Source organism: Lissotriton vulgaris, chromosome 5, assembly GCF_964263255.1.
Source record: "Lissotriton vulgaris chromosome 5, aLisVul1.2, whole genome shotgun sequence".
Classification (NCBI taxonomy): domain Eukaryota; kingdom Metazoa; phylum Chordata; class Amphibia; order Caudata; family Salamandridae; genus Lissotriton; species Lissotriton vulgaris.
In genome coordinates, this window is record NC_141693.1 from 282,706,348 (window position 1) to 282,720,522 (window position 14,175).

Sequence of the window (14,175 nt, forward strand, 5' to 3'; positions counted from 1 at the left end):
TGAAAGTTGAAAAAAAAAATGTGCAATCTGTCTCGGTAGTTCTCACTTGGCCCATTGTTCCCTTTTCGGTGTTCTGGTATTAGACTCCCCTGTCATGGTCCTTCACAGTCCTGAGATATGGTTCGGCGTGTTCGCAAGCGTGGTGATCGCCGTCTGCTTCTTCATCCCGCACTTCGCCAGCTTGCCTTTATTGTTTTGTTCGAGGTAGATTTTACCAGGCCTGTGATGCTAGTCCTTTCACCTGTTTGTCGAAGTACCGGTCCAAAATGCGCTTGGTCGTTGAGGTAGAAACGTTGTCATGTTGCATGTTGCACGTGGGGTGCCCTACTCGGATTGTCCCGTCACATCGGGAGAGGCGCTCCTTTTCGCTGCCCGGGGGCTTTTTGTTTCTTCCATCTCCTCGGCTGGTGGGCCCTGCAGGTACCATCTTAGGTCTCCTGGATTTTCAAACACCATTGTTTTCCACTTGTCTATGACTTTGAACCGGGCCGGACCAACAAAGCTGAAACTGGCGCCTCTTTTCCGCAGGGTCTCCCTTAGGGCCAGAAACCCCTTCCTGATCTCGACCGTCGGCCGTGAATAGTCTTGGGTCAGCACGATCTTGGAGCCTGCCCATGTTAGGTTCTGATTTTTCCTCGCGAAAGCAAAAATGGCATCAGTTTGGCACGCTCTCAGTGGGTTACATATGATTGGTCTTGGTCCTTTGCCCGTCGTTGGGTTCCCTGTCGGCACCCTGTAGGCCTTTTGCACCTCAAACTGTCTTCCAAAGTTGGTGCCTGTGAGTTTGGGGATCATCTCCTCAAGCATGGCTGCACACGAGCCCGCCTTGTCCTCTGTCCCCTCCGGCACGCCCAGGATCCTTACATTGCCTCTTCTGGCCCTGTCATCTTGCTCAGCTAGCTGCCTCTGTATGGCCTTCGTGGCCCTCTGGCGTTCTGTTATGGCTTTGGTGTTGTCTTTGGTAGCATCTTCCACCGAGCTGATTCTTCCTTCTGCAGCTTCCATTCTTATGTTCTTACACCCCCACCAGAACACTTAGGTCCACAACTGCCTGCCTTGCGAGAGTGCCCAGATGCAAGAAGGCCAGGATGGGAGGAAGATCGTTCAGAGTAGCTGCAGCCAAGCTATGGAACAGTCTACCTGTCGACATTCGCCATATCCCTCATCTCCTCCCATTCAGGAAACGTATCAAAAATGGCTCTTTCCCCCACCCCTATAAAAATTGGCCAGCCTCATCTCACCCCCGTCAATAAACCACAAGAGTAGCTACCAGCGCCAGGATACCTGCCAGGTGACAGTCACGCTTTATAAATATTTTAAATAATTAAATAAATAATATGTTGGTTCTGTGGAGGTCTGCTCTTATCGCAGCCAGTTCAAGTTGCATGTTCTCCACCTTTAGCTTTGTTTCCTTCGCCACCTAGTTCCCTTCATTAATTCTCTTTAGGATGGTCTCTACGGTGACTGTTTCGCCTTTTGTTTTCATTGGAGATCCCTGGATGTCTATTTTGGGCTTCTTTTGGTCCCCAACTGTTTTTCCCCCATTGTTCTCCATCGTTCCGATGCCTCTCCGTGACAGAATATTTCTTAGTCGCCCTCCCCTTTGGGTCACTGCTGGCGTTCCTGCTGGAGTTGTTTTTGATGTTGAGGCGTAGAGTCCTTGTGCTCTGTATCTGCTTGGTTCTCTAATGTGCCTTGTCCTAGTCTTGGCTTTGAGTCCTGCCAGCGTGTGCTTTGTCTCGTTCGCGGCCGCGGCTTAGCGCCGTCCGCCTTGCGAAGCTTGGGGGGTTGTGCGGCTAGTGCTGCGCTGGGCATTCTCCTTTGCTGCTGACGGTTCCCCTCACAGGTGGCCTTAGCCGTCCCTCCTTGCCGGCGCTTTAGGTCTCAGGAGGGGGCGCATCGTTACTTGATGTGTGGTTATGCACTTTCACCTTGCCACCGCTTCCCCTTTCTTAGCTGGTGGGTGCCGAATGATGCCTGCTGGCCGCTTGTTTCTGCTCCCTCTGCCTGTGCGCTTGTGTGCTCGAGTGTGTTCGAGTGCTTCTCGCGCCTTTCTGCGCACCTGCTGAGGGGGGGTTACTGTCGCGGCTTTTGTGCCCTCTTGCGCTTCTTTTTGCTGTCCTGCCTCTTCTCCGCAATCGCACTTCCCCTGTGCCCGCCTCACCTTCGTGATGTGCTTTCGTGCCTCGGCTCTATCAGCCGCCGCCCTCGGGTGGTGCCTCTGTCTGCGGCTGCGGTTCTATGCGTTCTTCCAGGTGTGCACCATTTCTGGCCTCTGTTGTTTCCTTGCCACTGCACTGGCTACCCCCGCGAGTGGCGGTGGTTTCGGTTTTGCCTCGGTAGCCGTTCTCCGTTGTCAGACGGGTGCTTGGTAGGTAGTGGAGGTCACTACCGATATTCACCATTAGCCGCGGAGCTCCACGCCTTCGCTCACCTCCTGCTGCCCTCTCGCACTGATCGCTATACCTGGGGGACTCATTGCGGTCTATGCGTTCTGCTAGGCGTGCACCATTTCCGGCCTCCGTTGTTTACTTGCCTCTGCACTTCCGGTAATGGCGTCCCCCACGAGTGGCGGTGGTTTCGGTTTCACTTCGGTAGCCGATCTCTGTTGTCAAACGGGTGCTTGGTAAGTGGTGGAGGTTACTACCGATATTCACCATTAGCCGTTTGCCCTCTTTTTTTTTGGAAACCTTTATTGTGCAACATCAGCATACAGGTACGGGCCTACAACCATTCTGGCCGGCCTCGAAATCAGTTTGTAGCACAAAAAGCAACCATAGCACAGCTCAGCAGTCCCTAAAGATGAAAAGCAGCAAATATTCGAAATATCACATATGGGAAAAGCGACCGCCGAGTACAGGATGAATTAGGTTAATTTTTAAAGTATAAAATAAGAAGGATCAGACGCCATTCAATCCGCCGAAAGCACATAGTGGGCAATGAACACAGCAGGTTATCAACGAAGCGAAGAGTCACAATCGGAAGAGCTGCACAAAAATACGCTTAGCAGGATAAAAAGCATACATTACAGTACATACTGGTCATTACCCACCCCATAAACGTGGAACATCCTAACTAGTGTTAGCGATAACACCAACATCAGAAACGATAGGCAACGCTACACCTAGCCACCATACCGACCCAAAAGAAGGAAGAAAAAGAGAAAAGAACCAAGAGAAGAGAAGAGAAAAAATAAGGCCCATAGAAACTAAGACAAAACAAAAAAAAAAGAACCCCGCCCCCCAATCACTTAATGCAATAATAATGGGGGTGAATCATCACGTAGTGCGCTATGAGGTGTATCTTAAGAAATCGCCAACCCGCTTCCCCGCCAGCCACACAGACATCAACATTAAAGAGAACCACTTAGCCCTGTCCCGTTCTTGTAAGTCCCTCATGGCATGCCCGCAGAGGAGATCCCGTCTCAGCAGACATGTGAAGACAAAATGTCCACGCACGGCAGAGGCGCAACTTGCTAATACAAAATGGACGTCGCCGACCACCGATAGAGTCTCCTTCACTTAAGGCCATCACTCCCAGTTCCGATTCAGGAAACGCATTCCATAACAAAAGTACAGGGGCGAGGAAAAAGGAAGCAGTCGTAGGAGGCAACAGTAGCTGAACCAGTGTCCGAGTCATCAGCGACGCTACAGTGAACGAGGCCACCATACAATGCTGGGAAAGGCATCCTTCCGCACAATAGAGACATGTGGGCATGCTGCCACAGGCACCAACACTGTCCGGGATCATCCGTTCCCCTCCGCGTCCATGTATAAGCACAGTACCCTCCTCAAAGATAGGTGGGGGCAATTCCTCGCGTGGCCGGGGGCCATCTGGACGCAGTCGCCCCAGTGTAAGCGCAACAGCATCCAGCTTTCCACCAAGCGCTCGGCAGCCATCCCTCCAAGTGGACTGTAAGTCACCCAGAGCAGCAAGAATATCACTGCGGGACGGCATAGGCTGTATCTCCCCCGTCACAGAACTACTTGGTGACTCGCACTCGCCCTCACGCAGCACTTCAGTAGGCAGGGTATTGTACTCCTTCCGATTCAGGCATCCATCAGGCGTTTCCAACTGGTCGGGAGAACAAAGGCAGGGCAGGGACGAGTCCGGCTCAGGCAGACCACTGCTGTAATCCCGGGGCCTTACAAAGTATAAGCCTGATGAGCAATCCACAGTTATGGCCATCCCCTCTCCGACTCAGCACCATTCACAAATTCGGGAGCGGCCCGCGAAAACCGGGAAGGATCGAAGACAAAGCCAACAGGCTCACCTTCCGCACTCCGCAATTAGTAGTAGTTCCACCGAGCCTCCAAGTCTAGAATGCACTCCAGCCGCGTCGTGTGACAACCAGGGCACCTTCAGAAAATTCCTCTCTGAAGTTGCTGCGTCCCGGTGGGCCGACTCCGCCCAGGTCCAGCTGGCCGCCGCCGATGAGTCAGCACCCGGCCATGTTTACTAGTCGAGGTCCCGGCTCAGGGTCGTTTAAGGCCACCAGTCAACTTCGTAAATATCTCCGTCTGCAGGGCCGGTAGAGACGCCGGGATCGCGCAAGCGATATCTGCGCACATTCACCGTCGCCCCGCTGCAATACAGGAACAGGATCTCGAGCAGGATTTCCTTGCGGGGCTCGGAGGCTTACGGAGCCGGGAGCCTACACTTCCATGCCGATCGCCATCTTGGCTCCTCCCCCCAGCCGTTTGCCCTCTTGCTCGCTCCCTCTGCTAGCCCCTGCGTCTGCTTGCTGTTGCGCCGTGGTCTGCTCACCGAGCCGCTACTCCGCTTCGCGAAGCCCCCTGCCTTCGCACACCTCCTGTTGCCCTCTCCCGTTCTCACTGATCGCTGTACCTGGGCGGCTCATTGGGGGTGTTCTAGTGCGGCTCCCTTCTCTCCTTCCTTCGGTTACTCTCTTCGGCAGCCGTGGCTTCTCCCCCGTTTACGCACTGGGCGCCATTTTGGGGTCTGCACCGTCGCTGGGGTCTCGGGAGCTTCGGAGAGCGATATCTTCGTGCTTCATCGGCCCAGTCTTGTAGTTCTTCGATTCTCTTGTAGTCTCGCTCTTTCCCTGCCTGGATATGTTTTTCTGGGTTTGCACAAACTGGTATGCGGTTAGTAATGGCCTTAGTTTGCCTCAGGGGTGCGGAGCGAGTGGACTCAGACGACCGTCCACATTGCCGTCCAAGCCACGCCCCTGCATGAACACATCATTTACAAGAGAACCAATGAATGAACTCAGGGCCTTATATCCTGTGGATGATAAGTTGTTATTTTGAGTGAAGCCAGTTTCATATCTCTGCCATCCTCAAACAGAAACTTTCCCTTGAACAGAAGTCCATTAACTTACTGTGTTTAGAAACTTTAGGCCAGACTCACAATCCTATAAGTCCCCAGAGCCCCAAACATATCAGGAAAACAGATATAATCTTGTTGCACTGGTTTCCTGTGGAGAAAAGAATTAAATTCAAGGCACTGTGTCTGGCTCACAGGGCAGTAAATCAGAAGGGTCCTGTAAGATTAGAGCCTTATTGACCTTCTACATTCCGAGCAGAACTTTAAGATCTTCCAACACAGGTCTCTTACAGGTGTCACGTATTCAGAAGGACAGATGGTGGGGGGTGGGGGGCGAGGGGGGGCATATCTTTCTCCTACCTGTCCCCCAAACTTTGATACACAATGCCACTTGGTTTGAGAACAGAGCCTGACGAGGCCAAATTGCTCAAATGTCTCAAAACTTGGCTATAATCTTATTCTCTCGCGCAACTGTATTGCAGATTTGAAGGAGCACGTTTTGACTCACACAGTTCTGGGAAGCCTTAGGGTATCTATGTGCTATATAGGTCTAGATAAGATGAGATAAGATAAGATAAGATAAGATAAGATAAGATAAGATAAGATAAGATAAGATAAGATAAGATAAGATAAGATGATAAGATAAGATAAGATAAGATGAGATAAGATAAGATATGATAAGGTAGGTTCCACTGCAACAGAAATCACAGGAAAATTCTTAACTTTTAGAGCAAAATCCAACTGGTCCATAAATGCCAAAAAATAGCCTAACACTTAAAAGTATATTTAGCAATATCTGTTATAAAGTTAGTGCTAGAGAATTCAGAGGACCAAAACTTTCCATCATTTTACTGTCCTGTAATTATAAGGTCTCCATTAAAGTGTTATTTCTTTGTCATATTTATTCTGTGTAGCCATTGTTATACAGTATTCTTCTCCCCCTTCAATATGAACACCAATCCCACCCTCATGGAATGCACTTCCAAGAAGACAATGACAGCATGGTCCCAGCTCTCTATACTGAACAAAGTGAAACAATTCCAACCAGAATGCAACTTCAGAACTACTGTTTAAACCTCGTAGTCCTGCAGCTGGAAGATGGCAATGCACTGCTCCATTGCCTCCCGAACACCACACATTGGCCAACACACTGCAGCAAGTCTCATCCAGAGCCAGGAGGAGTAGGACCACATCTCTCTCATCCAGATAGAGCCCCACACGCTCACCTTTCTGTCCTGCACCAGACTAAAAATCAGCTGCATCATGTACAAAGCAATCATGACCCAGCACCCCTTCTTACAAGCTCACCATCTCTGGTACATCCACAGTCAGGACTACATCAGACTGGAGACAAAGAAGTGTAAAACAATAAGAACAAGGCAAAAGACAGTGGCGGCTCCTCTATGGGGGCGTTTGTGTGTCGCCTCCCCTGCTTTCTCGTCGTGCGAGAAGGCAGAAACAAATGGGAGTTATTACCGTAATAACTACCATTTGTTTCTGCCTTCTCGCACGGTGAGAAAGCAGAAGTTCCTGGTTGAGAGTGGGCGGTGTTACTCGAGGGCAGGGGGGAGTGGCTTGCCCACTGTTGTTAATACTGTCTGTTTGGGCAGCCTCAGGCCACTCTCCCTGTTCCCTCTGCAGCATACAGAGAGAAATGATGTGGGTGGGGCAGTGGTCTAACTAATCACAGCGCTGCAGTGGAGGGGAGGGAGGCTGCTGCAACCTTCCTGTCTGATGACGTGCACCGTTGTAATTCAAAACTAGGACGGCAGGAGTCGGAAGTCTCGGGACTAAAGGTAAGTAAAGTTTTACTTTTTTTTAAATGTATGCCGCCTCCCACCCAAGCCCCTCCGCGGCGCGACAACCCCATTTCCACCACCCGCTCGTAATGCCGGCCCGACTGTAAATATCCCTCTCTCGGACAGTGCCTTTACGTTTGCATTATAGCTGCTTGCTGTGCAGGCTTCAAGCGGCCCGTTCTTGGTATACAGATGACAGGACCTGCTCACTGAAGTGCCCCGCACCCCCTCTCAGCGTCTCCATGCAGTAATGCGGCAATAATAATACAAATAAAAAAGCTTTTTTTTTTTTACTGATTCCTTAATTTATTTCTAATGTACTGTGTAAGGTCGCGGGACTCGTTTGGTGGAAAGTTTATCCTGTTGGTTTTTCACACGGATTGCCGCAGTTTACTTTGATTTGTATTCACTTTCTTTTCCACTCACGGTCTGCTGCTAACGCTGACACTGTGAGGTACACTTTACGAAATAAGCGGCACCTCAGGGCTAGCGCGAGGTGGATGCGATTTACTACATCTCAGATGACTAGTTAACTCACTGGTTCGACCAAACCAAGAAAGCAAAAAAGGGGAATTATTCAATGTAATGTGCAGTAGAAAGGAAAACGCCCAATGAGTAGCTGGATGCCACACTGCCACTTACACAAGCTTGTATCAAGAGAGATAAATCGTAAAATTCAAGCAGCGCCAAATATCTCTCAAAGACAATTATTTCACATTCACAGACATGTTCCAATACTTTAGGTGTGCACCGTGTTTTGTGATTAATAAAGGTCTAAACGTGGTCATGGTGCGTCTTTTCCCAAGTGCTCAATTTGTGGTCTAATTTTGCTGCTTTGCATCACAAATCGGTTCTTGAGGACATATGTAACATGAACATAATATTTTATGGTTATTATTTTATTTTGGTGTAATCTATAATACAATGCATGCCCCCATAACTGCGTGTCAGGTTGCTTAAGCGCAAAGTAACGTAGGAAGATGTGAGTAGAATCGGCCCTGACAACTTTACTTATTCCCCCAAATATGTGCAACATTTCAGATGAAAGCTTCTTTAATGGGTTTAGTCCTCCACAGCTTCCTGAAGGGAGAGGTAGTTTGGGTGACCCTCAAGACTTAACTTAAGCTGAAGGTGTTGATAGGGTTGATGAGCCTTGCACTATCAGTGCTCTGCCGCCTTGGTTTCGAAGTTGAAATTCTTGTTGGCCGGTGGTTTGAGACTGGCATAAAATGGAAACTCCTCGTAGGAATGCACTGGAGGAATTATGGTGTAAAACGTATTGCATAGTGCTGCAGGAGCGTATGCATTTTCCATATGTGAGGCGGTTTGTGCATAGTAGCACGTCTCTAAGCTCCATTGCTGACATGGAGGAAGGGAAACGTATGCTCCAGTACCCCCACTCTGAATTTCTTTTGTGCCAGTGCGTATGACTTAATTAAGGAATGCCATTGTTGCAGGCCCTCTTTCGGCAACCCCGGAGCATCCTGCCACCAGCTCAACTGTTTTTGTCTTGGGTTACACCTGAACATTATCTTCCCTGTTTGCTCTCATGTCTTATTTCTTCTTGTGTCCTTGTTTCGTGCTCCTGTGTTTGTGGGCCGTGTCCCCTGCAGAGTTTGTCTCGTATGTGTGGCCTGCATTCTATACTTCATATGGTTTGTTGCTCCTTGTACTGTATTTGCCAGTGTGTGTGCGTATACCATAGAAGTGAACACCGCTGTTTGGGATGTCCCTACTGTGTTGGATGTGTTACTTGCACTGTTGCCAACAGTAGTTTTTGGAGTTTGCACTGATACTTTATGTACATGTGATTGTATTATGTAAATAATTAAATCGTATTGCTTTATTAACCTTCTTGCTTCCCCAAATTTGCTTGAAAATGCACCGTTTGTCCACTCTTTTTTGAAAATTTTCTCAGGGGAGAACCCCACAACCCCCCGTAGGTTGTTCGGTCTCGCTCGCTCGCCGCAGTGCAGTACGACAATAATATTACGCCCTACCACTTTCAAAAGTCACCAGCCACCACTGGCAAAAGAAAACAAGCATTAGGAATGCATTAGGGCTCGGGTTTGTTTTAAGTTAGAGATAATGGCATTGTAAATGGCAATGTGTTTTAGGCACTCTGCACTAGCAATCTGCACTCTGCACTCTCAATCTGCACTCTGCACTACCACTCTGCACTCTGCACTACCACTCTGCACTCTGCACTACCACTCTGCACTCTGCACTCTCAATCTGCACTCTGCACTACCACTCTGCACTCTGCACTACCACTCTGCACTCTGCACTACCACTCTGCTCTCTGCACTCCCACTCTGCACTCTGCACTACCAGTCTGCACTCTGCACTCTCAATCTGCACTCTGCACTACCACTCTGCACTACCACTCTGCACTACCACTCTGCACTACCACTCTGCACTACCACTCTGCACTACCACTCTGCACTCTGCACTACCACTCTGCACTCTGCACTACCACTCTGCACTCTGCACTACCACTCTGCACTACCACCCTGCAATCTGCCCTACCACTCTGCACTACCACTCTGCACTACCACTCTGCACTACCACTCTGCACTCTGCACTCTGCACTACCACTCTGCACTCTGCACTACCACTATGCACTACCACTCTGCACTCTGCACTACCACTCTGCAATACCACTCTGCACTACCACTTTGCACTACCACTCTGCACTACCACTCTGCACTCTGCACTACCACTCTGCACTACCACTCTGCACTACCACTCTGCACTCTGCACTACCACTCTGCACCACCACTCTGCTCTCTGCACTACCACTCTACACTACCACTCTGCACTACCACTCTGCACTCTGCACTACCACTCTGCACTGCCACTCTGCACTACCACTCTGCACTACCACTCTGCACTCTGCACTACCACTCTGCACTACCACTCTGCACTCTGCACTACCACTCTGCACTCTGCACTACCACTCTGCACTACCACTCTGCACTCTGCACTACCACTCTGCACTACCACTCTGCACTACCACTCTGCACTCTGCACTACCACTCTGCACTCTGCACTACCACTCTGCACTCTGCACTACCACTCTGCACTGTGCACTACCACTCTGCACTACCACTCTGCACTCTGCACTACCACTCTGCACTACCACTCTGCACTCTGCACTACCACTCTGCACTCTGCACTACCACTCTGCACTACCACTCTGCACTACCACTCTGCACTCTGCACTACCACTCTGCACTACCACTCTGCACTACCACCCTGCACTACCACTCTGCACTCTGCACTACCACTCTGCACTCTGCACTACCACTCTGCACTACCACTCTGCACTCTGCACTACCACTCTGCACTCTGCACTACCACTCTGCACTACCACTCTGCACTCTGCACTACCACTCTGCACTACCACTCTGCACTCTGCACTACCACTCTGCACTACCACTCTGCACTACCACTCTGCACTCTGCACTACCACTCTGCACTACCACTCTGCACTACCACTCTGCACTACCACTCTGCACTGCCACTCTGCACTACCACTCTGCACTCTGCACTACCACTCTGCACTCTGCACTACCACTCTGCACTACCACTCTGCACTACCACTTTGCACTACCACTCTGCACTCTGCACTACCACTCTGCACTCTGCACTACCACTCTGCACTACCACTCTGCACTCTGCACTACCATTCCGCACTCTGCACTACCACTCTGCACTACCACTCTGCACTCTGCACTACCACTCTGCACTACCACTCTGCACTACCACTCTGCACTCTGCACTACCACTCTGCACTCTGCACTACCATTCTGCACTACCACTCTGCACTCTGCACTACCACTCTGCACTACCACTCCGCACTACCACTCTGCACTCTGCACTACCACTCTGCACTACCAATCTGCACTCTGCACTACCACTCTGCACTACCACTCTGCACTACCACTCTGCACTACCACTCTGCACTACCACTCTGCACTCTGCACTACCACTCTGCACTACCACTCTGCACTACCACTCTGCACTACCACTCTGCACTCTGCACTACCACTCTGCACTCTGCACTACCACTCTGCACTCTGCACTACCACTCTGCACTACCACTCTGCACTCTGCACTACCATTCTGCACTCTGCACTACCACTCTGCACTACCACTCTGCACTCTGCACTACCACTCTGCACTACCACTCTGCACTCTGCACTACCACTCTGCACTCTGCACTACCACTCTGCACTCTGCACTACCACTCTGCGCTACCACTCTGCACTCTGCACTACCACTCTGCACTACCACTCTGCACTACCACTCTGCACTACCACTCTGCACTCTGCACTACCACTCTGCACTCTGCACTACCACTCTGCACTACCACTCTGCACTCTGCACTACCACTCTGCACTACCAATCTGCACTCTGCACTACCACTCTGCACTACCACTCTGCACTACCACTCTGCACTACCACTCTGCACTCTGCACTACCACTCTGCACTACCACTCTGCACTCTGCACTACCACTCTGCACTCTGCAAGAAACACAGACGCACGGAGGGAAATTAAGCCACGCCTACGCTTTAACTCAAAAATACGCATGCATGCATGTAGCAGGTACCTCACACGTACACGTGAAAACGTTGTACGTGCATTCCTGGTAACACATGCGTGCGTGTGCAAACATACTTGAAAACGCACAGATAGTGCCCCAGACGTTGGTATTTGCAGATAGATTTATCTCTAATCCTCTGCAGGGACATTTGGTATGTGGGTTTATTTGAATCTAATGTACGTTAAAAACTAGGAAAGACGCCCGGAATAATCCTTATAAATAAACAGGATTAGGTACCCGAATAATATTTATCAGCAAGAAACGCATGCCCCGAGAACAGCGCCCAGACAGGGACGGACAGCGAGGGCAAGCGACAGGCACAACAATCCGCGGCTATTTTGGTGAAAAATCGTCTGGCACACAGGTTTTATTTTTGGCTACAAAGTTTAGTACATGTTCTGTTCTCTGCTCCTCTCGCCTTCATCTTCATCTCATGGTGAAAGCCTTGTCCCGCATTACCCCTCGGTTTCGGTTACCAACCCACCCCCACCCCCCCTATGCCCAATAATCCTGATCTTCATTTGAGGGAGGAGGGAGTAATACTCTTCGCGTGCCAGCGCAGTCCTTACACTGCCAGTGAAGTCCTAGCGTTGCGAGGCCCCGGCACTCCTTCTGAAGCTCTTTATCACACTTCACCTCGGACTAGCTCCTCTTCTGCTCCCTTTGCTCGAGATCACAGCCTATTGAAGGCCATTTTGGTGCTGTTGGATTTGAAGTACAACACATTTGGTGCAGAGGATCACACCGCTCGTCACATGCAAACACATCTTTATGGAACATTTAGCACTACAGGAGTAAGGAAGTCGGCGGGTCATAGGTTTTGCATTTTTAGCTCTCTGAAGTAACCAAAAATAGGACAAAGAGCTCTTTAAAAACGTCCAAATAAATATACAAATGCATAAACAGTTTGAGCGGAAGGGATGAACAAGTCATATTCACATAACATTGACACTTTCTAGGTAGTCCTTGTGGTAATCCGAATGAAATGAGAGTGGAAATTCGTTATAATGAACATTATTGTTGCAAAAATACACAAACGGTTGTTTGTTTTGGAATCTTTGCCCATAACCTCCTTCGCCATACTTTCTCATCCACACTCTGCTTGCAAAACCATATAACAAACAACCCGTGTTTGTGAGGGGCGTCTAAAATGTGCCTTTGCCCTTTCAATTGACTTTTTCCAAATTAAAGCGTTTTATTTCAACGAGGCGACATGTCTACATAATCATAATAAATACCCGTTTTATGAAGAGTGTGCTACTGCGCGCTTCTGCCGCTTCGAAGCGCTATGAATAACCGTTCATCCGTCTGTGGTCTGAATCACAAGCTGTTCATGCGCGCACACAGAGCTGAAGGGAAAATAAACACAGCAGTGCACACGCTCTGCACAATGGTGAACGCGCCCACAGCATCTGGAATACATTACAGCACCTCCCTGACAGCTCCTAATTAAGATTAATGGACGGCCGTGCGCGAAACCGCTGAGAAAATGCCAAAAATGGCCGACGGAAATTACAGATAGCCTATCGCATCAAGGCTACTACAAACACAGCACAGCAAAGACGAATCACTATGCAGATGGCATAAAAACTAAGGAATGTTTCTGGCCCGAGCCCTAAAGACACTTTTTTTTTTCTTTTTTTCTTTAACAATAGGTCCTCGGAGCTCCGCCCGAGCCCTAAAAACTACACTGGCCGACGAATAGTGACGCATCAGCCTAGACTTGTAAATATGGAACAATGACAGCACTGCCGCTGCATCAAAGAAATAGCGCACGCTCCTATTAAATATGCCCCCCAGGATGTGGAACAACATCCCTGCATCCATTAGGATATCCCCACCCTTGCTCCAATTTAGCAAAGAATTGAAAGACACACCTCTTTAAACCTCAATACATCACAAAAAAGTAACACTGCACTTCTGCTCACTAAAACCAGCAACCAGTTTTTGACTGTATCCTTCCCTTTGAACCTGTGGAATGATCCGCTGCTTTTCGCTTGGTTAACTCTATAGGAATAACACGTATAAACATGCCTTCCATTACTTAGGCGTGGACTGTTCAACTAGGCTATTCAAGAGTGACAAGGTCGCTGTGGAGGCCAGACTTTCTGTCACAGTCTCAGTGTAATTGGGTACAAGGGAACATGCTCCTAGGTAGTCCTTTCAGCATTAGCTTGCAAGTTAGAATGTCCAACTTTCCCACACCTAAATATGCAATTATTTACTCAAACATGTGTTTCCACGTATATAGAGCAGGGAACCAACCTTTTTCAGTTCTGCAGTATATTTTTTATGGTTTGGAACAAATATGTGATTCATTTTTAGATAGAAAAAAGATGGGCACAACAGAAAGGACGAAATCAGAAATCTGTGATAAAAAACCCAGGGGCAAAGTCACAATAAAGTGACGGAGCACGGTGTTAGCCTTGTTGGCTTAACGCCATGCTCCACCACTTCAGAAACGAAGGGCTGCACC